This window comes from Symphodus melops (genome assembly GCF_947650265.1).
Source record: "Symphodus melops genome assembly, chromosome: 14".
Classification (NCBI taxonomy): domain Eukaryota; kingdom Metazoa; phylum Chordata; class Actinopteri; order Labriformes; family Labridae; genus Symphodus; species Symphodus melops.
In genome coordinates, this window is record NC_136704.1 from 19,219,498 (window position 1) to 19,243,776 (window position 24,279).

Genomic DNA, 24,279 nt, shown 5'->3' on the forward strand with positions numbered 1-24,279 from the left:
ATGGATACACTGAACACCAACTTACTCCTATTTAAGTCATCTACTTCTGAAGAATGATATCTTTCATAACCAATCTGGTGTCTTTCCTAAAAAATCATTCTTATATGCACTTTTTTGCATATAAAAAGCATAGAGTAAGTCGTAACCTGGTCAGTTCAAATTTAAAAGAAATCAATAAACTCAGGAGCAGCGATTTCATACTTTTGGGATATTATATTACAAATTGATATTTTTTTCCAGAAAAAATAAAGTATTCTGTATTAAAATAGTGAAATCATAGCAAAAGAGCTGCATTGTTCTAATGTCCAGCAGGGGGCGTCTTTAGAAATCTAGCTGACTTCTGGCTAGTTCATTCAACCCTGTAAAAATGTCACTTGTTTAAAATCTTCAAATTCGGTTGCAACATAATTTTTAGTGTTCCACAAACCTATGTGAAGGACGAGAAACGAGGCACATTCACTTCTTTCAGTCTAAACTAAAAACAATAACACAAACGGCTGCTTTTTAGAGAACATCATGCAGAGACAAGACACGACCATGTAAATTGAATCATTTTGAATATCCTAAAAAGGTAAACTATTCAACATCGCATATTACACTCATTGTCATATTTCATGAAACCAGTCTGTGATACGATAAGTTGATACAATGCTGTCTCTTTACGGTCGCCCTCCCCATTTACCCACTGTGTTCTGATTGACCATCTCTCTGGAAGCCTTCTGGTGAGCAGAACACTGCAGGGCTGCCAGGCTGAGGCTGCTCTCCCGTGCCAGGAGAGGAGAGCCTATTTACTGTAAGTGATGTCAACTATCACATGATTTGCAGAACAAGCCATTAGCGCTCACAGATTTAACCTGGGATTACTTCAACATACAGTTACCTCATGATCTTACAGGTGGGGTTTGTCATTTTTTCCAGATACACATTTTAAGGTTTTGGTTGAAATTGTCTTAAGTCATGTAATAGTTGTAAGCATGTAAAAACCTTGACCAATGTCTGCCACAAGGCCCCAATTTTATGAACCAATCAGGCTCCCTGCTTGTTCTCTACTCTATGCACCAAGAGCCCACACTCAAAGCGTGAGTTGAGGTCTGTTTCTTGACCAATGGCGCTTGTGCATGTAAGTCAGAGGCGTGTCTTTTGAGGTAGATGCAGACGTTATACTGAGGCAATGCTACTTTCAAAATAATGCTAGTTTTCAAAAATTATGTCTACTTTTTCTGCACTAGCATCAAACTGTTCTGGCAGCTATTTTTCTCATATCCTTTACAGTGTTTGACATTTTACCAAGACAACAGTATATACACTTTTGAAATTTATCCTCCATATGTAAAGCATTAAAGTATAATTCCCCCAAAATGAAGCAAAGTGGCCATCTTTAAAATCTCCAGAAACATCTCCAAATCAGCTTCCAAAGAGACCCCATGTAACATCCTAAACTTGTCCGTCCAAAAGTATCCCTCCTCTTGTGAGACAAAAACACCCTCCCAAAGGCCATGCACATTATTCTCTGCAGAGCTTTTACAAAATGCAACTGTTTGCGGTTTGGCTGATTGTGGAGCCAATCGATAGGGTAAGGCGCGAGGGGAGGAGCAGATGACAGGAGAGTGAATCTCAGCGGTGAGAAGGAGTTTAGGGAGAGCGTCAGCGAGAGTCTAGAGCGGCCAGGGGAGAGTACATGTTGATGCTTAATGAATTCGGTCACGGCTAGGCACAATGAAATCTTTATCCGCGGGGGGATGAGGCAGGGGACTTGGCAGAGCTCTGGCGTATCTCAGGGAGGGTGAAAAATAGAAATCCCACTGTCCCCTGTTGGCTCTTCCTCATGTCAGCTGCCTTGGTTACTGAATCGGCTGCCAGCGAGCCCCCCATGGCCACTCCAACCCTCCTTCCCTTCTCTTCTTCCTCTTCTCAGACTCCTCTTCTACTCTCTGTTTCTGTTTCTTCCCGTCCAACTCTCCTTCACACTTGAGTTTCTCTTTCTCCACCTCCTCTTTTCTCACTTTTTTTTCGCACTATCTCTCCTTCTTTTGTCCAAATTTCTTTCTCTTTTCTGCTCTGTTGCTGCTAATCTTCCGCAAAAAAATCAATAAAAAAAATCATGGTCTTTCTTTCAAAAACTATTTCTTTACGTTTTTGTCCCAACGACACAGAAATTAATTAACAAATGACGGAGCTGCTGCTCCCAAAGGTCAAAACATTTTTTGTAATTTTTCACACGTACAAAGTCACAAGGATCACTGTTTAAATTAAAAAACAACATTTAAAAACATACCTTGAAACAGGATGCTCTGCAAACAAAGTAGATATTTTTGGGAGTTTGGATATTCAGTCTAAAAAGTGAGGTTCAGTTTCAGCCAGTTCAGATGATGTAGTTTAATCAAATGCATTCACTCACACAAAACCCAAACAGAGAAAAACAAATCCTACCTTTCAGGTGTAGGTTTGCAGTTCAACTTTTCCCTCACTTTCTTCCTCTTCCTGATGTGCCACTTTGTTTCTATTTCTCAGTCTTTCCAATACAAGATTTAAAAGGTTTTTGCACAGTAGTCCAGCTGACCTCCCATGCAGACTAAAAAAGGAAAAAAGAAAAACGAGAGAGCAAGAAGGACCGGCACCTCCTGATCAACTCCGTTCTGTCTTTGCAGCTCCTTCCTCTCAGCGCTCGGGGTGAGAGAAATGTGAGACAAAGTAATCTTCAGGTGAAAAGACAGTCTTGCTCCCTCCTCCTCTCCCTCCTCTTCTCTCTCTCTCTCTCTCTCTCCCTCTCTCTCTCTTCACCTCTCCTACCTGCTCAGAGCTGCGGTGTGGACGGGCTCACACAGCAGCTGCCTCCTCTCCAGCTCTCCCTCTTGTGTCTGAGCGCTGCGCTGTTGCTCCATCCATTCCCCTCCTCTCCTTTTCCTCTCTCCCTCCGTCCATCAACTCTTCCTCGCACAGCTCATGAATGTTTAGACACGGCAATCTTAGCAGAAACAGGCACTGAATTAACCCACAGGACTCAAAATATACACACAGTTTCACCCCACTCACTTATCCCCCAGTTTTTCTTTTCTTCTCGCTCTGGCGACGACCCGTCACTGTGTTTGTGACCCTCCTGAATAGTACAATCAGTTCTTTTTAGGGGGAGTGATAGTCTATTAACTTTGTGGTCCCGCTCTCCTCTAGATCGTATCAACAGACTGTCTCAAGCCGGGATGAAAGAAAAGATTACGGTCCAACATTCATGATGAATGAGCCACCAGGGACAGCAAACGTTAGATGAAATGCTGCACACGCAAGCCATCACAAGCACACATAAGAAAATTGGCTCATAAAATAATCATGAGCAAAACAAGAAATATGTATGATGAATAAGTAAATATTTACCACCCAGCTCCCTCACTTGATTAATGATTAATTGTCCTTTGACGAGTCTAATTGGAGTTAATTGAAGATGTTGAGTCACAGGAAAACAGATAAAAATCATCCAGCATTACAGTTGTGAGCTGGTTGTTTCCCCCGCAGGCTGAGGAGTGTTTCCGGTGAGATCAGCGGCTGCTGAAAACAGAGATGTTTCATACTAATCTCAGTCAGAGTAAAAGCTCAAGTCTGAGAGCCAGAGATCTTATGTCAAGCTCAGTTTCAGAAAACAGAAGATGCTCTTCATTTCACATCAGGTCTTTGTCATTGTGATGTAACTTTAATGCCATTAGTCTCTTTGAAACTCCTTCTTAGAACCACAATTTACATTTTTCACAACGCTTAACAAGTTACTTTAGTCGCTTCATTGGCAGCCAATTTACTCAATAAATGCAATTCAGACCTTGCTGAAGAAGAGATGTTCAGTTAGTCATGTCAGGTAAATGTAGCTTATAATTACAGTGTTGACATTTTTTTTAACTGAAAATTTTCTAAAACACTTCAAATGGGAGTTTTTGCAATGTTGGTCAATGATGTCAACAGATTTAATAGGATTTGGTCAATTATTAGCTCTCAATGTGCTGAGAAAAGACGGGTGTTTGAAGACTTTTTGGCTCTGTCAAATGTTCTGCTTTTGATTTGTTATTTGTATTGCTTTTTCAGAATTTCTAAAGTCCTCCTTTAAAGTTTTTATTAAGCTGTGATCATGCCATAATGAAGAACGTTTTGGTCTTGTAAATCAGAGTATCATCAGCGTACAAGTTGTGTTACCAGAAAACCCAGATGAAGTGCAGCTCTACACATAATAATTGTAATAATAATTATAACGCCTTGAAGCGTAACATAGTGTAAACCAGATTATTTAAGTATTTAAAAGAACAAAACAAAACAAAAACAAAAAAACAGCTGCTGAGAACTACCACCAGTAACCAGTTGGACAACTTCTCAGAAAACATGTCAGTAAGATTATCTTAAACTGCATTTGGAGGTAAAAGATAATCTGACCTTTCCGGATGCAGATTGAGTGTGTTGTTGAGCCGGATGGAAATGATCATGAGTGTTCTTCATGTGTTACACATCACTTCCGCTGTTTCGCCTTGGGGTTTATTGTGAAAGCCAAACTGCATGATATCGATCCCATTGAAGCTCCCACCGCTGTGGCTAACACAGCATGCCTTATGTTGATTTAACTTCACACACCTGTCTGCCAGGTACACAATACGGTGCATCATTAAAGGAAAGGTAATCAGAGTAACTTTAATCCATTGTTCTTTGTCTTTGAAAGGCCTGAGTCATAACTATGTTCAATAAAAAACAAGCTTCAAGTCGATCTTTATTTGATCACAGTGATGCTTCTCTCAGGGTCTCGCCAAAAAACTGAAACCTTTGAAAACAAAACAGCAATTACCATCAAATCTTTGTAGAAATTCTCTATACAGCTATATGGTTTCCTGCTGTCCTCATGAGAGTTGACTTGATTTTTTTTTTTTTTCAGCAAGCAAAAACCTCTGTGCCACTGCAAATTAAAACCCGTTTTCAATTTCATAAACTAACTTGCTCAATTGTGGTAAATGACACCAAAAGGTACATCTTAAATAGTGTGTTTCTAGGTGTGTCAGGTGTTTATTTTAAGTATGCACACAAACCTCTGTGCTAGTTTAAAGATAAAATTGAGTATTTGAGTGGGGAAAAAAAGTAAAACTGAGACTATAAACTGCTTTTAAAGAGTGCTGCTGCCTCCAGCATGGTCTCTAGAGAAGATCGCTTTCAGGTCTGGATTGGCCCACACACACACACACACAGAGTGAGAGTTTGTGATTGATTTCTTCGGTTTATCCCCAGGAGATGAGAAAGTTTGCATGTCTCGCTCCCTAAACCTATAAATCACATCGATCAGGCGGGATAATAAGGCCAGGCCTACACATCCCTGGAGAGCGAGATGAGAAAACAATTAGAGCAGCATGGTAAACCCACACAGATACACACACACACACACACACACACACACACACACACACACACCTACACATACACAGACAAGCTGAGATGAAACTAAAGTAAGACCTAGATATATACACAGGCAATAAAAAAATGAAGGCAAAAAGGAAGAAAAAATGAGGATGATGCTCGTATGAACTGTCAAAGATGCAGGAACAGAAAGTGTCAGGGAAAGAAATCATTAAAAATAGGGCAAGTTTTTTTTCCTTCACATCCATTTTTTTCACACTACTGCTTACTTTATTTTTTGTATTTTGACCTGCATATTACTGGAGTCACCACAAACTGCTGCCTTTCAGACAGGTTACAATGACTTGAAATTCAGTTTACCCTTTTTGTAACATTTGAATTCTAAGACTTTTTCAGATAAAAGTATGAGCACAATCTAACATTTCAACCGTTTTTGTACCTATTTCTGGTAAGTAATTTGCAGTTTTACATCCATTATTGTCCTAAAACATTTAAAACTCTACAGATGGCCACACGGTTGAACTTGAGGACAAGTTTTTTGATTAAAATGAATACAGATCCTCTAATATCATTTAGTATTACACACATCTCAGGAAAGATCAGAGTTCCATCTTGTAGCTGTTTAATTTAAGATAAGGAAATTTGAAAGCGACAAAGGAGAATGCTATTTTTTCAGTCTTTTAAGTTTAAATTTGCTTCAAATTTGAATTTATTACTACACACATTGTGCAAGCCAGAGTCAGGACCAGATTGATCTGAAAAGTCAAACCAAGAGTACAAACCCAGGTTGCACAGTAAATTGCAAATGTATAAATATCGCAATAGAAGAATTGAATCCCCCTTTTGGCAGAACTAAGCAAAGTCACAATTTTTGAAGGTTCCATTTTTTTGGGGGGGACTTTTTTTTCTGTTTTTGTCTGAATTTCTGTAAATAAAAATTTAAAAAAAAGTCCAAAAACAATGAACGAAGATTATACCTTCACTGAAGTTATGTTGACCAAATGAGATTTTGTGATATTCAAATTCAAAAGTCAGGACTTAGGTTGTTGATGAATTAACCTGTTTGTGTGTGGTGTTCTGTTTAGAGTTTCTCACATTTAGTGTGGGCCAGACTTCAGACATGCATTAAATAGTTGGAATTCATGTTTCATGGGAGTTAATAAAGACAATTCAGGAAATGTTTTTTCTTTTACATTTTGCATATATAAAAGAGCAGAAAACAACACCCCAGCATCCTCTCCCTGTTTTTAATTCTTTAGTGTTTGTTCCGTTCAGTGTGCACAAACACAGCGGTTTTCCTGGAAGTCATACAAAGGCTGAATTTGGGACTTGCCAGATGCCCTCCCTTTGTGGTTGATGGCCAAATGCCTAGTGAGAATTGACAGATGGGAAAAGTCTCTGTGAAGCATCAAGGCGGGATAATGAGAGAAAACAGTGAAGCAAAGAAGGAGGAAAAATATTAACGTCTTTCCTTCCATTCCGTACTTCTGGTCAATTTCATATGTGACTGATTTGTAGGGAATGACAACGACAGCTTCCTAATTGTCGGCAGTGTATCGCTTCCGTGTGACAGTTGCCTGTTTTGTGACGAGCTGGCTGTTTGACAGTGGCTTTTTGGACCGCAGTCATGCAAACTGCCATTTATGATGTGATGGACATGTGCAGTGGCTGCTGGTCCTGGCTGTCTGATACATGATTCAGCTCCTTGTTACTGTAAAAAGTAGTGGAAAAAAATGACCAGACTGGATTGGACTTGTCACAGAGAGCTCTGTACTGTCTGACAAGGTTTTTCAGCCAGGCAGTTTACTTTCACTCTATAAATACCTGAAAGTGATCAATTTAAATCTCAGCGGGAGCATTTAGCAAGTTAATTCTATGCTCTAGGATGGATCATAATAGCAGTAGCAAAAGAACAAGTGTCATTAGGCTATAGTAAAAATGTTATCCTGGTTCTATATATAAGACTGTGTTCTTACAGCAGCCATTTTACACATAAATTGGGATGCTTAGAGGCTGTTGATAATGTGGTACTGTTGTATTAAAGAAACTGTACACGATGAAAATCCAGAAAAACACAGCATTATTGCAATATAACGAACTAACTGTGCTTTTAAATACTGTAGCTAACCTCAGCGTCCCCCCAATTCCAAGCTAACTTAAGGTGACTTGGCTGTTTCTTACCTCTTTTTAATTTTATTGTGAAAAAACAGAATGGAAACTGTTGTTAATTGGAGTGATAACAACTTAACATCCCTTACACATTATCTAAAAACAACACATTTTTTCTTGATCTTCAGATTAGCGATGTATGGCTTAGCTTAGTTTAGCTTGCTTGGCACTCAGACCAGTTTCTGAAAAAAATAAAAGGAGCCGAGCTAACTGGCATCATACCTCATACAACCCCACTTCAACTTCAACTTTTTCAAGGGCTTATTAATTAGTTGGAGTAAGCATAAATGAAAGGTAACATTACAACTTATTGATACCCCTCCTCTTATTTCTCAAGGAACAGAAAATAAATTGTAAAGGGAAAATATTAAGAAATCATAGGGCCCTATTTTAAAGTAAAACAATATATAATAATTGTTAATTTCGCTTTTATTTTGCAAGGTAAATTGGCCATTGAGATTAGAGAAAGGAAACCTTGAAAACATTCAGGGTAACTAAGTTTTACTTTTGAAATTAAGACAGAAAAGTGCAGAAAACCTAAAAGCCTTCTTTTTCCACTTTCTCCAGTTTTCATGTTTTGTTCCTAGTACAGACTTTGGGAACATGACATTTCACAGTATCATACAAACTAAGGAAGTGGCTCATTCATGTTGCAACCACCTCCTAGCTTACGCAACAATTAGATAGCTAATGTTATACTTTTTCTTGAATAATTAATCTAAGAATAGTCAAAGGTTAGTGGATTTTGGAAGAAAGATTTCACAACACCTGTTCTGAAAAATCAATAGCCACTGAGACATAAACTAATATTGTGAGTTAACTACGAGCTTGCTCAAATTCGTGTAAGCTAAATAACCTTACAATTATTATTTTTTTCAATTGAACTCAAGTTTGAGTGGGGTATGAGGGCTAAAACGTGGGCATGCAGTGGGATAATAAATCAAAACAGTTTTGTAGTGTAAAAAAGTGATTCACCAGAGTACCATATGTAACAAATAAGATTTGTGGACCTCACATTTCTCTGTATTGAATCACTGCAAACACAACTGTCACATAAAGTTTGTCACAGTTTGAAATGGCAAACAAGAAGGCACAGCTGTTGTAAATTGTTGATTATGGCTGGGCTGTTGAAACAACACTGTCACAAATTATTCAAATGACAAACCAAATCTGGCTGAAAAAAAGGTGTCTGAAATATGTCAACAACATCCAAGATTGATGTTTTTTGTTTTGTTTTTGGTGTTTCTCCATCTTGAAAGAGGAGAGAGGAGAGAGAGAGAGAAAGGGGGCTAGACCAATTGCTTTCTTGACAGTTCTTTGTCATTCTATTTGTTTCCTTACATGTTCGAGCGAATGCCTGGTCTTGCCCCGATGAATAATTTGGATGAATGTGGAGAAAACAGAGGACAACAACAATGCGGAGGAGCTTTTCGCTGTCCCAGAGGTGATAGGTTTTGTACGACTTTGAGCGGGATCAGAGAAAATCCAACTCGATATGATGCGAGTTTGATCATGACCTGATACTACAGTCAGTCCACCGATGTTCAGCGTTCTGTCTTGCAAACCTGACATGCAATAACCTGCCAGTCAACAAGCAAATAAACGGGATTGCCTTTTTCTTATTTTCCCTCAGTCAAATTCTGTCAGCCGGCTCCAACTTTCTCAGCATGAATGAGCAAGTGTGTGTTTGTGTATTGGTGTGTGTTTGTGTGTTTATTCATATGACGGACCCCTGGCAGAGGCTGCTGTGTCTCACCACGGGGACCGTCACTCCCCTCTGCAGTGATGAAATGTGTGAAACGCGAGATGCCATGCAGAGTGATCCGTGCATGCTGTGCACATGAGGACACAAATCAAATCCAATATCTAAAATTTTATTGGGGGGAAAATAAGTTGCATGGTGGATTAGATATACTGACTGTAACAGTGGAACACAGCAGATGGGGAAAAGTCTCAGAAGTGATTTCCATATAAAACAACTTGGACTGCAAAAGACAAAACTACGAATGTTCTCTCTTCTAGTCCCTGCTGTGGCTTGTTTTGATTCGAGTCATCACAGACGGGCCTGGTTTGAAATGAGCAGCATGTTTTTACTCCCTATGTGTCAAAAAAGTTTGCTTTGTCATTGGGCCTACCCTTGAAGATATATAAATAAATCATTAAAAAAAACTAGCCATGCAACCCCTTCCACTGGGTAATGCACTCTGCATAGTTCCATGTAAAGGCTATTGTGACACCATGTTGACTTCTTCTAAAAAAGGACTTCATATAAGTTACACAGTGTAATTATTTTATATAGAGTGTAATAACACATGGGCAAAGTCTGAATGACGTCACCCACTAGACATTTTCCAATCAGACCAAAATCTTTGTTTATACCAGGCTGTGTTGTTTTGCATCTATTTTAGGCCATACAAGAACAGCTCGGAATGATAGTAATGTGGATAACATTTGCAGTACATAAATTTTGAGAGAGTAATAATATGTATGAAAAGTTATTTAATAAAAAGATTGACAACAGTACCTGTCAGCCATTTTCATCACACGATACATTTGTTTCTGCTGTGAAAACTGATATTTGAATATGGGGTGTGTATGACTTTTGGGTCTTTTGGAGCAAGCCTCAGATGGTGACTCAAAGAATTGCAGATGTTTTGTACTTAACCACTGGCTTCATTCTTCAAAACCAAAGGTAGAGTAGAGTGAATTTACTTACTACTCCCCTCACTTTCAAGATAGCAAGAGTAACATTTATTCTTGTTTGCAGGTGGTTTCCAACTAAAATTGATTTTTATTAAGAGGTTCAGAACTACTTGAATGTTTCCTTGTGAAGAGCAAAGGTTGCACTTAACTCTAAAATACTGGTCCATGGATGAATAGCATGCAATAGCGGTACTCTTATGTATTTACTTACTCAAAAGAGTAGATCTGGGTTAAAGGCATTCTCTGAGTTGTTGGAACTGGTCTTAACCTCTTTGAAGGGCAGCAAACCTATATAACTTTTTTTTTTACTTTTATGAACATTTTTCTCTGTGCTGAATTACCTTTATAAAAAACTTCTTTCCACTTTGCTCTTCTATAATGAACAAAAATGATTTTCTCTATAGCCAATAATTTTAATCTCACTGCCTGTAACTGCTTTAAAAAGCTCAGAGCTTGTTAATTACCAGTTATTCTGTTCTTGGTCATTTCTATTAATTCTCAGTGAAACTACAAGACCACTCAGCCAATGTGCTGAGCCAATCTATTTTGTTCAAAAGGTGAAAAAAATGAAATACAGAGCACTCATATGTCCAGTGAAAAAAATGACTTTACTGCAGTAACTGAACTTGCTAGAAAGATTTCTTTTGAAGTGTGTGGTTTTTTTTTTCTTTGGGCCTCATACTCTCGTAACTATTGGGAAAAATATTGTCTTTGCCAACTTTAAAGAAAGCATGAAAAAGTAAGCCCTAAGTTTAATGATTTCATCCAAAAAAATAGTTCAGGGCCTGTTTCCCATGTCCAAAGTGATTCTGTGTTTGCATTAAATTGCAAACGTTTGACTTCCTGTTACACACATACTCTATTTGCATCACCTGGACACATTTGCTGTCATTTACCATACAGAGCAAACAAAGTGATACAGATTCAGATTATGGTTTCCAATTAAACACACATTTCCCCCCTCTAAGTCTTTCCTTGCCTCCCAGTGTTCTGCAGACAGGCAGAGCAGATGTTGACCTTTGGTAGCTTTGCACAGGGGGAAGGGAAATGACGTATTAGAGGGACTCTCAATCAGTTCACAGATTCTCTGTGGATATGAGGTGTAAATATTTCATGACTGTAAATTATATCAACACAGTCGGTTGTAATAGACCCTTAAGGTTGATTGAATCGTGCATATTTTATTTAATTGGGCTGTATGAGGGGTTTTACATATCATTATCAGGTATATCTTGACGACCACTGCTGCATGGTTTGCATTTATAGTGCCACTGCCATCTGTGCTTTCTTTGATTTTATAATGTAAAAACCCATTTCAATTGTAAATAAACAAAAGTAGCAACAGATTTGCAACAGGTAATTATTGAGGAGCCATTATTATTGCTGAGCCAATTTAGGATCCATTGACGGAGCTGCTGTTTTTACTGTTTGGACTATTTCTCTTAGCATATGTAGCCACATCCTGCCAGTAGCCTAGTGGCCACCATGTGCGGAGGCTGTGACAATGTTAACAATATTATAAAACATCTATAAACATGTGAAATTTGAAAAGTTCCCAACACTGTTTGGAAACCTTATTTGTCATTTATGATGGCGAATTTAAAACTTTATTTGCAAAACTTAACAGGAATATGCATTTATAAGAGATAAGTGGATTCCTCACGTGTGAAACTGACTTATCATACAATGAGGGGTTAGAGCCGCAGGCAAGGGTGCCATTTTTGTAAAATCGCTAATGAGAAGTTGAGTGTTTGTTTTGGCGTTATCTTTACTCCCCAGCTCTGTTGTGTGATGTATTTCCCTCTGGGATCTTGGCTTGTTAAACAGCGTTCTTTTGGCACTATTGGCTCTGTAGTGCATGCTTCTTTCCTAGTTTTTCACGGCACCATCCAGCATGACATCACCATGCCATGTTTTTGAGGCGACTTAGCTTCGCTCCTGATTAGTTGACCACGGCTTTCATAATAGATAACTCTGACATGGATTGTAGTGCCTCCAAAATGCTTTGAGTGATAAGAGGAAATGTTTTCCTTTATTTTGGCTTGAACTGTCTTCTAATCAGGCCCCTCTCAATCTTAACTGTTGGGTTCAATGGTTGTGCTCTGCCCCTGGAGGTACAATTCAGTGTTAGATCTGTTTATGTGTCTTTTACAATTTACTGAGCGCGCTCACAGCTGTCCGGACTCAGCTGGGGCCAGACAGAGTCACGAGATGCTCATGTGTCCGAGTCTCTCCCTCATCACTGTCTCCATAGGGAAAACAGCACGGTACAGGAACATGTGAACAAAACAAGTGCCCCCTCCTCCCTGCAGCGATGCAGCAGTTGCTCTCTGGATTTTTCGGACCCCGTAGGATTTGAGGGGAGGGCCGCTGGTAGAGTTGAGCTCCCCCAGGATTACCCCAGCTTGGGTTTTTGGCTCGGCTTGAGACAGAACCCAGGAGAGCTTTCCAGTTTAGTGCTTGTGTGTGTGTGTGTGTGTGTGTGTGTGTGTGTGTGTGTGTGTGCCTTGTGTGTTACAGTGTAGATGTGGTTCTGTACATCTGCCACTTTCTCCCAAGGGGAATGGCGAGCAAGGTTAGCCTAGTTTTCACCCCCATCAGGACACTGAGTGAGAATCAGGGAGGGTGACTTTTTCTTTGCACCGGAGCTGGGGAGAATGTACACGAACAGTACGTCATTCGTTTCCCTGGGGCTACCTTTTAATATTTCATGTGCTGATACAGAACTTTAAGGCCCACCCAGGATCCGTGCTATGCACCCCCCATCTAAAAGCCCAATTTTTTTGTCTTTACTGAGGGATTTATTATCGATTTTAAGCCACAATGTTCTCTGAATATATTTAAATGTGCTCAATATTCCACAAATAGCCACCTTTTGTTTTTCACCTTTTTCATCAGTTTTGCAAACTTAGGACATATAACTTAACTACAAAATGCAAATAATATGTCCACTTAAAAACCTTATGCAGCCCCTTCATGACCTGATCGGGTGGAAGCAAAGTAGAAAAAAACATTATATTGGGCTAAGATGTTAGCCTATTGTACAAAAAAAATCACAACTTTGTAGCTTTTCACTGATTGTGTGGAACTGGATTTCATGACAAGAAAGGTGAAATTTAATTGACTGGTAAAATAAATAAAAAAAGATTGAAAAAACAAAACAATAAAAGGATCAACCTGACATGTTTTCTTCAAAGCATAGAAATGCCAACCCTTAAAAAACACCTTTCAGTTCTGCAATACTGGCACCTGTGTTTGAAACACTTTTGCTTATATCTAACAAAAAAAAACAAAGAATATTTCAGGTCAGGATTAAAGATGTGTTTCAGGTGTGAGGGAAGCACATTTTCATAAAACTTCAAAAAAGCTACGATGGTGGTGTATCAATATTGACTATAATTACTCCCTGAGAGAAACATGAGCATAGAAAGGCCAAATAATAATAATGTTTTTTTCCTGCAGTAATTATTCCTAAGCTCTCTCTCTGTACTTCCCGTTGTGGGAGATTGACAGGGAAAATGAAGCGCCTGTTATTGTGATTCGGAGAAACATTTCCTTGCAAAGCCTGAATCTTTGGCAATTAGAATGAATATCAACCAGGGAGGAAAAGTAGAGGAAAAAAAAAAAAAGCGGCTAATTGAAAACATTAAAAGACTCCTCAATTATTTCTGGAAGGGTATGCATGAAACAGGTTGTGGAGGGAAATCATTTTAATAATTTGCATCATTAGGCAGGAGGAGAGGCGTGCTGTGCTGCGTTCACTGCCAGAGCTCCACTAGAAATTTGTGCCATCCCCAGCAGGGAGCTACATGAAACAGCACAAGAGTATATTTTCTTTTGTTTAGCTCTATATCACCTATAATCACGAAAGCTCTAGATGCACAATATTACCTCAGTTTGTCTTTCCCGAGAATGATAGATGCTATTTCGACTTCAAAATACCACCAGAGTTGAACCTCTTCACGAGGTGCTGCATCGGTGCGCAACATAAAGTCTCTTCATCACCCTGCTGTGTTTTTGTTCGCAGCATGGCCGCGGAGAAAAGCACCGCTCCCAGCTGTTAAGAAAGCGGTCCATACAAAGCAATCTTCTAACATCTTCGACTGCCTGTCTGAGTGAACAGGGCGCTCACCTGCAGAAGACAACAAAATGACTAAATGCATGCGCTCAATCAACTTGATGGAGACATCAGATTTTGTGGTGCGAACGTTCACAAATGTCAGCTGCCATAAACTGTGCATGCCCACTGTGAAGGCAGAACAAAAGTCCTGTGATTAGCTGCAGGTGCTGTTGAATGACAAGAAGATTATCAGAAAACCATAGAGGAAAATGTGTGAGGAGTTTTGGAGGGAAGAATTGTTAAAGGCAGGTGGTAATAATTGATGCACAAAAAGAACCGCAGAAACAAGTGGCCACCATGGCTCTGGAGCTCATCACGCCCTCTCTGGTCGTTTGCGTTTCCACTGCACTACACGGCCTGTCTTATAGGCGCGTCCTAGAAACACCATTGGGTTCTAACCTGCAAGAAATATACGCCAAGTCTATTTTTGACGAGCTTTCAATGGCAGCCATCAAGCTGAACTAAAGAGATGAACCTGAACACAAGGTCATATACGATATGCATAGAGCTTCAAGATTCAACCCATGAAGGGCAAAGCAACCTGTTTTTTTGTGTTTGTCTTGTTATTCTTGCGTGATTTTACGACTTCTTGAAACCACTGTGCTGCATACATGCATGCCGTGCCATCCATCAGAAACAGTTCCAGTGGGGCATGATGAAAAAAAACAAAAAAAAACACTGCAAAAAGGGAGCGTGGTGCACACAGTTGCTGTCTAAACGTAATCTAAAATATTCACACTAAATGCACATCATGTTTCTCAATGTGTACTGTAATCATAACATAGTTGTGTATCAAGAATGAACAGGTACAAACAAAAAGTGCACAGCAATCTTACTACTAATTACAGTTGCCACAGAAAACATCTGTGGTTTTACAAGATCCTTAATCTCTCAAGCAACATAATAAAACCTCTAATTCTAGAATTGTACATGGCAAAGCAGACCAGTCTTTCACTAATATAAAAACGAAAACAGCAACACACGGCTGCTGTTGGCTAGCAGCTGCCTGCTGGCTGAAGTAAATGTTTTCCTCAGGCACACAACAAGCAGAAATATAGATGGCTGTCAGCTAACACGCCTAATTTACAGTATTTAGAAGATCTTTTAGACAGTCCACTTCATCCGCGTTCCACTCCATGTATTGGGGTGAGCAGTCTGCCTAAACCGCTGAGTCAGGCCTATCTTTTTACAGAAAGCAAAAGTGAAACAGTCTAGGACACGCTGATAAGCTTTAACGCGACGCTTTAACGCGACCATGTTCTAACAACAGATCTAACTTTAATTGTGACCACCCTTTGAGCAGTTTATATGGATGGAAACGAACCTTTCATGGATAGTAACTTATTTCTTTACAGTCAGGGAATGAATCCAGGTGTGTTGTCTTTATAATTTAAAAGACGTGGGACTGGGTTGAGAAAAACAGATCAAACCCGCCCACCAACCCCAGACAAAGGTTAAGGGCTTAGGACGCCCCTTAGCCCCTCCCTCCTGCTACTGTTTAATGTGTCTACATCCAACTCACATGATTGGACCAGGTATGGCATGGCGCACCTTGTGTTCTACAAATTTATCTTACATTTTCCAGGTTCTGTGTCACAGGTGACCTTTCACGGGAAGGTATAATCAGGTTTTTTTTTCCTTTTGGATTCGGCTGACATTTCCTCCTATCAGTCAGATAGCTTTTGACATAAAAGCCAAGGTAACATCTGCAGAGACCTTTTTCACTGTTACAGGGAGAGAGAAAAAAAGAATAATAATGAGAAGGAAACTGTGAGGCTTTTTAATGTGCAAATACACGACTGTGACCCTGTCTAAGGCAGACTTCCCTCAAGTCACCGTGGAGATACCAGTAACATTGTTTCAAACACACAAGATAAAACAGAGGGCGTCTCTGTTACCCAGCAGCTTGTCTTACTTATTAACATCAACTTTAAGTCTCAGAAGAAAGGAAAACTCACAAAGTGAATTTGTTTTGGCTGTTCATGGAGCTGGATCAAAAAAAAATCCTTCTGGAGACTCGTCTATTTGTGTTTTGTGAGACACAGTAAGGTGCGAAATAAGGTTCTGACTGAAAATAAACACAGTTTGTGCTGCAGAGAGTAAAGGTGCTCAGGGAATGAAGGTTAGGTTGTGTACATTTTACAGTAATTTCTGTCCAAAAAATGTTTCACCTAAATAGTTCTGTCACTTTAGTTTCAAATCAGAAATCCTGGTTTCTATAATCATTGCAGTACACGGCAGGAAGAATGACTATGGGCATTTTTATAACAGATTTAAACCAACATTTCATATTGATGGCATTTTATTACACGATGAAATCTAAAGAGGTTGTTTTTTAACTTTGTATTTTGAGAACGATGGCAACAAAGTAACGATAAAAAAAACAAAACAGATCTTGGACGGTTTATTCTTTGACCCTGATGATTTGCCAAAATATCCTTAAGGTCATGGTGGAAACAATGTTCAGAATTCACACAGGTACAAGAACAAAATCACTACCACGGATCTGGGAATTACCTGTACTTCATTGTTTTGAAAATAAGCATCAGAGCAGTCAGAGACAAAAATAAATAAAAAGCCTCCACTTACATTTCAAAGACACTTTCTTAAAAGGAGACTGCAATCCAAAAGACAACTCTTCTCTGGTGATTCACAACAGATTATAGGAGTGATAAAAACATTAAAAGAATATAAAAAAACTTAACAGAAAAAACGTGTTCCTCTTACAGACATTTCCAATCCATAATTGTCATCTTTTAATTTCTGCGTTTCGCCTCCATCTTATTTTAACGCTCTGTCATCAAAGTGTGAAAATGGTTAAATCAGTTCAAAGACTTCTAAATATTGTAATCTGTATTTCTGTTCAGTACAACTGAAACTTAGTTTTTAGTAGTTGGTAGAAGGTTTTACTTTAATTTGCTTTATATTCCTTCTCATCTGACTTTGAATAATATGGTTGTTTAGCCTTTCCTATTGGACAAGAGAGTTCTGTGACATCACATTATCTCCAACATGCATGAACCTAACAGGAGGCCTAATCAGCCATGATGATGAAAAACGCCTGTGCAGGTGTGCTCAATGAGCCCTGGGTTGCTCATGGGGCACGGGCAGGTTGATTCAGCCTGAACTAGAGTAAATGCAGGAGTCTGGTTCTGTAATAGTATGCGCTGAAAGTTGAAGAGTGTTTCATAGCACTCTGTAATGCTTTGAGGAGAGAAAGTGCAAACTTTTTTTAGGGCCTTTTTTTTTTGCCTTCATCGAACAGTAAAGCAATAAGTGAGAACGGTAAAGAGGGCAGGAGAGCGATGGAACAACGTGCAGAGAAGATTCATACCCGCTACAACACCGACTGCTTGCCTCTATTGGGCACATATCACTGCTTGACTGTTCAGCACCCCTAAATGTTCGAAGTTGAAGCACAAACCAAACAGTTACGGCGGCAGTAGTCTGCGGGGCCTATGCTTGTGAAGTGGTCGCTGGTTCAAGTCCCAATGACTTTTTTTTGACAGCCTGTAGTCCATACCCATGCTGTGCAAACATTGCTCTTGTTAGATCAATCGACCTAGCTTTGCTTTGTCATGCAGTGCTAACGTCACTCTGATCAAAGCTATGAGGTTCCTCTGTGTTCCCTGCAGAGGGAAGTCTTCTGCTCGTGCTGCGAAAGTAAACTAATCAGCTCATGAAGATCAATAAAGCTTCACTGTTACTTTGTGAGCTGCCTTTTTACTCTCTTTATAGAGAGAAAAAAGCTTTCTGCAGAGCTGTTTGAAGCACAATGAATCTGGAAAAGTGGTGAATTTGAATATTTGACTGAAACATAACTGCAGTTTTGGGGGAATAGTCATAAAATTTATCTCGGAAAAAAAGTCACCTTGGACCTATATATTGTGATTTTATAAAATAAAGTCATATCAAAGTCTTCTACGCAGATCCCATGAGTGACTTTACTTTATTTGAGGAGTTTTGAGTGTCTATGAAGTAATTCAGAGGGGTAACAGCATTTGCCTCGGGGGCTGAAGAGCCTGCAACGTGATGATCCTGTCGATTGGAGCTCGACTCTGACGCAGCTTGACTAAAATTGACTCCAGGTTGGTGGGAGGCACGCACGTCTTCTGCCGTGTGCATGAAGGTTAATCTGATATGACGAGCTGGGAACATGGGAGGGGGAGGTTGTTTTTTTTTCAGGGTGTGCATGTTTGTTTTAGTATTGTTGTTGATTTGCTCTGTCAGCTTTCCAGCCCACCTTGATCTGAACATCCAGGAAGGAACTAAGTTATCATCACAAGGAAAAACACTATGCACTTATAACGAGCTGTGAAATGTTAGGTGGAATGGAAGATGTTTTTTTTTTTTTTTCTTTACCTCCATGAGGACATGAAAAAGTACATTGAGTACAATCTTGCTACGTGGTTAAAATGTGTTAACTGGGCATAGTTTGTAAGGTCACCATTTGTCTTAATGAGCAATTCAAAAGTAGAAATAAAAATTCATTTAATGTTTTAATGTTCTTCTTGAATGTTAAATTGCTCTCGGAATGCAGTTCCTCTATTGGCCACAAGGTGTTCCCTTTATATTCCAGGCTCTATTAACATTGGTTGTGAAACTTTCTTTAGGGAAATAAAACGGGTTGTTTTCCCACAAGTATCCAACAGGGTATCATTTGTTTCTTTGAATGTGTGTCTTGGTGCGAATTCTGACAGTTTTTGCCCTGCTGAGGAAATATTAAAGGCCGAGTCAGTTGTTTTTTTTTTCTTGAAAGTAATGAAAAGATGAGATGCCTGAAGAACATAGATATGATGGAGGTCTTGCCTCCAACAAAAAATCCATCTTTCGAGATAGTTAAATCCAACTGTTATGGTTATAGTGCTTTGTTTCCACCTCAACACAAACAGCTATACAATCCTACATTGTGCCATATTGTTGTAACTATCTGTCCTTTTGTAACCTTCCATCTCACGTTGAACTTTAACAGCAGTAATGTGTTTTGACATTATAACCACGATTGGGTCATATTCAAGGAGAATATTAAGCTTTACAAGAACTCTGAAGATGTAGATATATATTGTTTTCTTTTGTCTATATTTAACAGCATTAGCCCAAAAGAATCAGTGCTTTATATTCATTTGGTGAGGTTGGGGATCCCTGTGGCTAAAAAGGCCCTCACTGAGCTCTAAGCTGTTAAACGACAAATCAAAACTAATAAAAAAGTGAATATTAATGCCAACAGAGAACAGCTCAGAGGAGACTGTACAACGCTCTGTCATCGTTTGTCATTATAATTTCTATACAGTGGGAGGAAAAATTGTCAAACTCATGTCAAATCTCTAAAAGCACTTCCAGGAGCTCGCAGACCAGCACAGATGTTGTCCCTTTCTTTTCTTTAAAGACACTGTGATTCTTTTGTTTGGAAATAAATTATGAGAGAAGAAAAAAAATACTAATTGGAGTTCCTTTCTTTTGCTGCTTTCAACTTAAGCTCAGGCGTCAGGGACCTTGAAGCTGTGATCACAATGCCAGAGGCGGCATCGTTGGGAAGACAAAAGGAGGAGTGTGGCAGTAGAAGCAGCAGCAGCGGCAGAGGAGGTGGAGGAGGTGTGGAGGATTTGGCAGATCTGTGTGTTTCGCTTCTTAAGAAATAAATTAAGCAAACGAGGGGGGAAAAAAACACCTCTGCACACCCTAGAGTAGGAGAGCAAGATGTAGAATAAAATGTAATGACACTATAACAGATTTAGCAGGCAGATTCTGGGCACTGAGGTCAATTTCCATTGACAGAACACTAAGTATGAAAACACTTTCCTGGGTAATTTGAAAGGTTTAAAGTAAAATAGCTCTGAAGAAATGTGATGTTAAAGAGGATCTTCAAAGTCATGGTAAGGGATTTGGCTCATCAGAGAATAACTAGACAAGTTAATTAAGAATCAGGAACAAAACCCATACTTTTTTGTGGTTGGTTTAATTGAGGACAAAGCCTTTTAAGAATCGGTACCTTGACAGAGCCTCCCAGAGGATCGGACAATATCTTAAAGAGCTACTTTCATCCTGCTTTTGTGTCGCTGAAAATAAATCTAATGAAAGAACACAAATCAGCAATTTATTTCCTACCGTGACCCATGCAGCCCCAAGGCCTTAAAAACTTACTGAAGACAAAATCCATTAAAAACTACTTATAGAAAATGCTCAGTAATTTGAACCAGTTGAGTATTGTATTTCTAATTATACAACAGCACAACAGGAGAAAATGAAAAATGTAGTTTATGTTTACGTTGAGAAAAAGAAGTTCCCCAAGAGGACAAGAAGTCAATTCATTCATTGTTGGTCTCAATAACAGTTCCAGACACTCAAAATCGCCACTTGCCGAAATATTCTGCATTTTTATGCTGCATCTAGAAAGAGAACCACCATTTTTTCCTTGAAGTTATTTGTGGGTAGCATGAAAAATGGAAGAGGGTAAGAGAATGTAAGCGACTTTGACAAGGGGCAAATTGTGATGGCTAATTTGCACAGATGGAAGTTAGGTCTCGCTCCGTGTACAGTCCTCCAAGCGGGCGGCCTGGATCCAAGGCAAACCTAAAGATCCTTTCCCACTTTCTCCCCCTTGTAATGGCTGGACCACTGGGCCAAAGCATCTCAAACTCTGCAGCTTTGGGGGGGTATTCTTGGTCTGCAGAGGTCAGAGAAGGAAGGAGAACCAATGAACCGGCCACAGGATCATGGCTCATTGGAAGCCATGGCTCATTGGAAGCCAAGACTCATTTATGCACGATGGGAGCAAAAGCTGGTCAGTGTGGCCAGATCCATCAGGAGAGATTGACTGCTGAAACAGTTCTTGGTAGTATTCTTAATACCACAGCACACCCTCTTGCCAGGTCAGGGCCTATACAACCCTACACAAACATGACTACACAATAGTCGGAGGGTGGTCATATGATCATGGCTGATTGGCTGTTTGAGGGAGATCAAATAGGGATACAGCTTTATATCTGGAATGCCCTTTTGAGCTGTTAAACACAGAAGTGTTCAGTCACAACAGCAAATGATTTGAGAAGTCGAAGTTTATTTTCAGCTCCACACTGTTGACCGACAAAGGCTGTTTATTGACTTTCAACAGAGCAGCTGTCCTACTCAACCATGACGACAAATCTGCCAACTCACCTTCAAGCGCGCCACCGAAATGAGACAGAGGAGGAACCAAAGGCGGCAGCGCTGCATTTACTCTGACGACACACAACTTGTATTCTTGAATTCTGACTCGGTTTGCCAACACAGTGTTGTCCACACTGCAAACTCTTAATGGGTCGGATTTCATTTATACCATTTAGTACCACAGTGGACAGATGGTTTCAGGCTACACTGTTAAACACTCCATTAATTAGAATTATGTTTGTCCTCTGTTGCCAATGCAAATCAAGCTGTTTTGTTACTGCTTCATCAAATGACATACAAATTAGTAATAAAAATGGAAATTACCAAGTTAAATTTGGATCTTTCTTTGTTCTTTTTGGAGTAGTTGGAAATATAACATTAACAACAACAAGAGGATGGTCAGAGCCTATGTGTTGTTTCCTTCAAATAGTTTTTTCTTGCAAAATGTTTGGGATAAATGTTAGAGTCAGTTTGCACCACAAGTTTCAAAGTCACTTTATTGTCACCTCAGCTGAAGGGAAAGCCTTGCTTCAAAACATTTGGTGGTCTGAGGAGTCATTCTGACACATCTTTCAGTGACAAAGCTATTTGCTATCCTCTTTCTGACAGCAATAGAGACACATTTTCATCAGCCAGTTGCCCTGCCAAAACTGTGAAGGATAATTTCCCTTAATTACACACAAAGTAAACTTTGAATCTGACTGTTCATTCCTCTCGTCTGGTCAATGACACCCTTTGGTTAGACTCCTGAATCGCCATGCGGGTGTTCAGAGGACTGTCAAAAGTTCAGGAGAGCTGGCTGATAAAACAGCTCGTTCCTTTGGTTTGTGCATTTATGCGTTCGATATTCAGAGCCACGGATGAAAAACTGGGCTATACTAAAATTTAACATACATAACCAATTTATGATGTGACAACATTTACTTCCTGAAATCCCCATTAGTGTTTATCTGTGCCATTAAAAATGCATCCATTCCCTCCGCCTGCATACTGTAAACTGTGATTAGCAGCAACAAAAATGCAGTCCTAAAATAAACATATTTCAAAAAACAGATTGTGTAAAGGAAAGAGCAAAGGCTGAGCAATGTCATGATTGCCTTTAAAAACATGGAGGGACATTTGCATATTGAGTGGAATTCTATTATGGCAGTCAGTATTTGAGGACCTGTTTCTAATGCTCGGCACTCACAGCAATCCCCTAACATATTCATAATTCAAACTGTCATTTTATTTATTGCCTTGTTGTGTGGTATTTCCTGACAAAAAAGGCCTTATTGATGTTTTTGAAAGTTAGAATCAAGTAGATTTTTAACAATGAATTAAAAATGACTACAAAAATCGGACTCAAAAGAAAACATAATTAATTTATTATCTAGGCATCTCTTTGCAGCATGAATCGGCAAGACCAGGAGCCCACTCACCTGCAGTTTATAATAAGATTTCAGTTTAACTTTGTGATGCTTTTAGTTTTCATTTGTTTAGTTTGTTAAGTGTTTGTTCTAAATACAATTGATTCATATTTAAAAGCATTCTGATAAATATTTCACAAGTTTCAATATCCATCCATTGTCTACATCGCTTTTCCTGTTTGAGCAGATCCCAGCTGTCATTGGGCGAGATGTGGGTTACATCCTGGACTGTTCGCAAGACAATCACAGGGCGGACATGTAGAGACAGACAACCAGCTACACTCGGGCTGGCTTTACACAACAATGCAACACAATCTTAAAAATGCTCCACCGTGGCGTTCCCGTCTAAAGGGTTGAAAACCCCAAAACTGTGCTCTGCTCACACCGGCTCTCGTTGCGTACGCGTTGGTGTCACATCTATGTGCATTTAAGGAAAATAACAACAAACTGTTAGATTATTTCCATCAATCGGACATTGAAGTTGCCCAAAGTGCTCTGATACCTGTCAGAGTCATTTCAGCAGTTAAGCTGAGTTAGTGAAGTTTTAAGCGTTTAGACGCTCGTCTAAATGCGGAATAAAAAGTGGGAACGTAACAGCACTTTTGTTGTGTAAAGCCAACCCCACATTCACACCTACGGACAATTAAGAGTCACCAATTGACCGAACAAGCATGTCTTTGGATTGTGAGAGGAAGTCAGACTACCCAGAGAGAACCCACGCCTGCACGGGGAGCACATGCAAACTCAACACAGAGTGGCTCCTGTTCCATCGGGATTTTAACCAGGAACCTTCTCGCTGTGAGACAGGCGCACTAAGCGCACAGCTCATGACTGGGTTGGAGTTCTAATATTTATTGTTTTGCTGCATTAAAAAAAAAATCCCTAAAAATAAACAGTGGTTAACATACAGCAATATATGTTTCATAGTACTAAAGCACATTTGATTTGTTTGTATAATTCTTCAAGGTGAATTTCTTTTGTAATTTTTTCACAAACAACAATATAAAATAGTCCAAATAACTTATGGACTGCATTTGAAATGGCTGGCGAGTCCTTAAGAAGAGGAACATGTGCAATGATTTATGCACCCAAACCCCTTTGAGTTATTGAATCAGAGTGTAATGCATTGAAAAGCCTCTTATTAATTAAACTGATGAATTCACCTTTTAGCTGCTGCATCCGAGGTGTTCTGCTTCACATTGCACGCGACAAAATGCAGAGTACATGCAGCTCAATTGTCTGCAGACTAATGGCTTTCACAGCTACTCTGCAATTGATTCTTTCTTCTTTTTTTTTGCCCCCTCTGTTGTTTTATCCTGATGGCTGGTTGTACTTATTGAGCAGGGATAGAACATTTTTAAA

At 39.4% G+C, this 24,279-nt stretch overlaps 1 protein-coding gene across 2 annotated transcripts in view; it reads right to left on the reverse strand.

The window, feature by feature from the left end:
• LOC306834844 (cadherin-20-like) overlaps positions 1-24,279 on the reverse strand; it is a 121,685-nt gene that overhangs the window by 75,931 nt on the left and 21,475 nt on the right. Inside the window, exon 1 of one of the 2 annotated variants that reach the window (XM_079361067.1) lies at positions 2,431-2,837. The exons of the other annotated variant lie outside the window; for it this stretch is intronic. The gene's annotated coding sequence lies outside the window, so the exon portion shown is untranslated. Of the gene's footprint in view, positions 1-2,430; positions 2,838-24,279 lie in introns of those variants that run through there. 2 annotated transcript variants of the gene reach the window in all.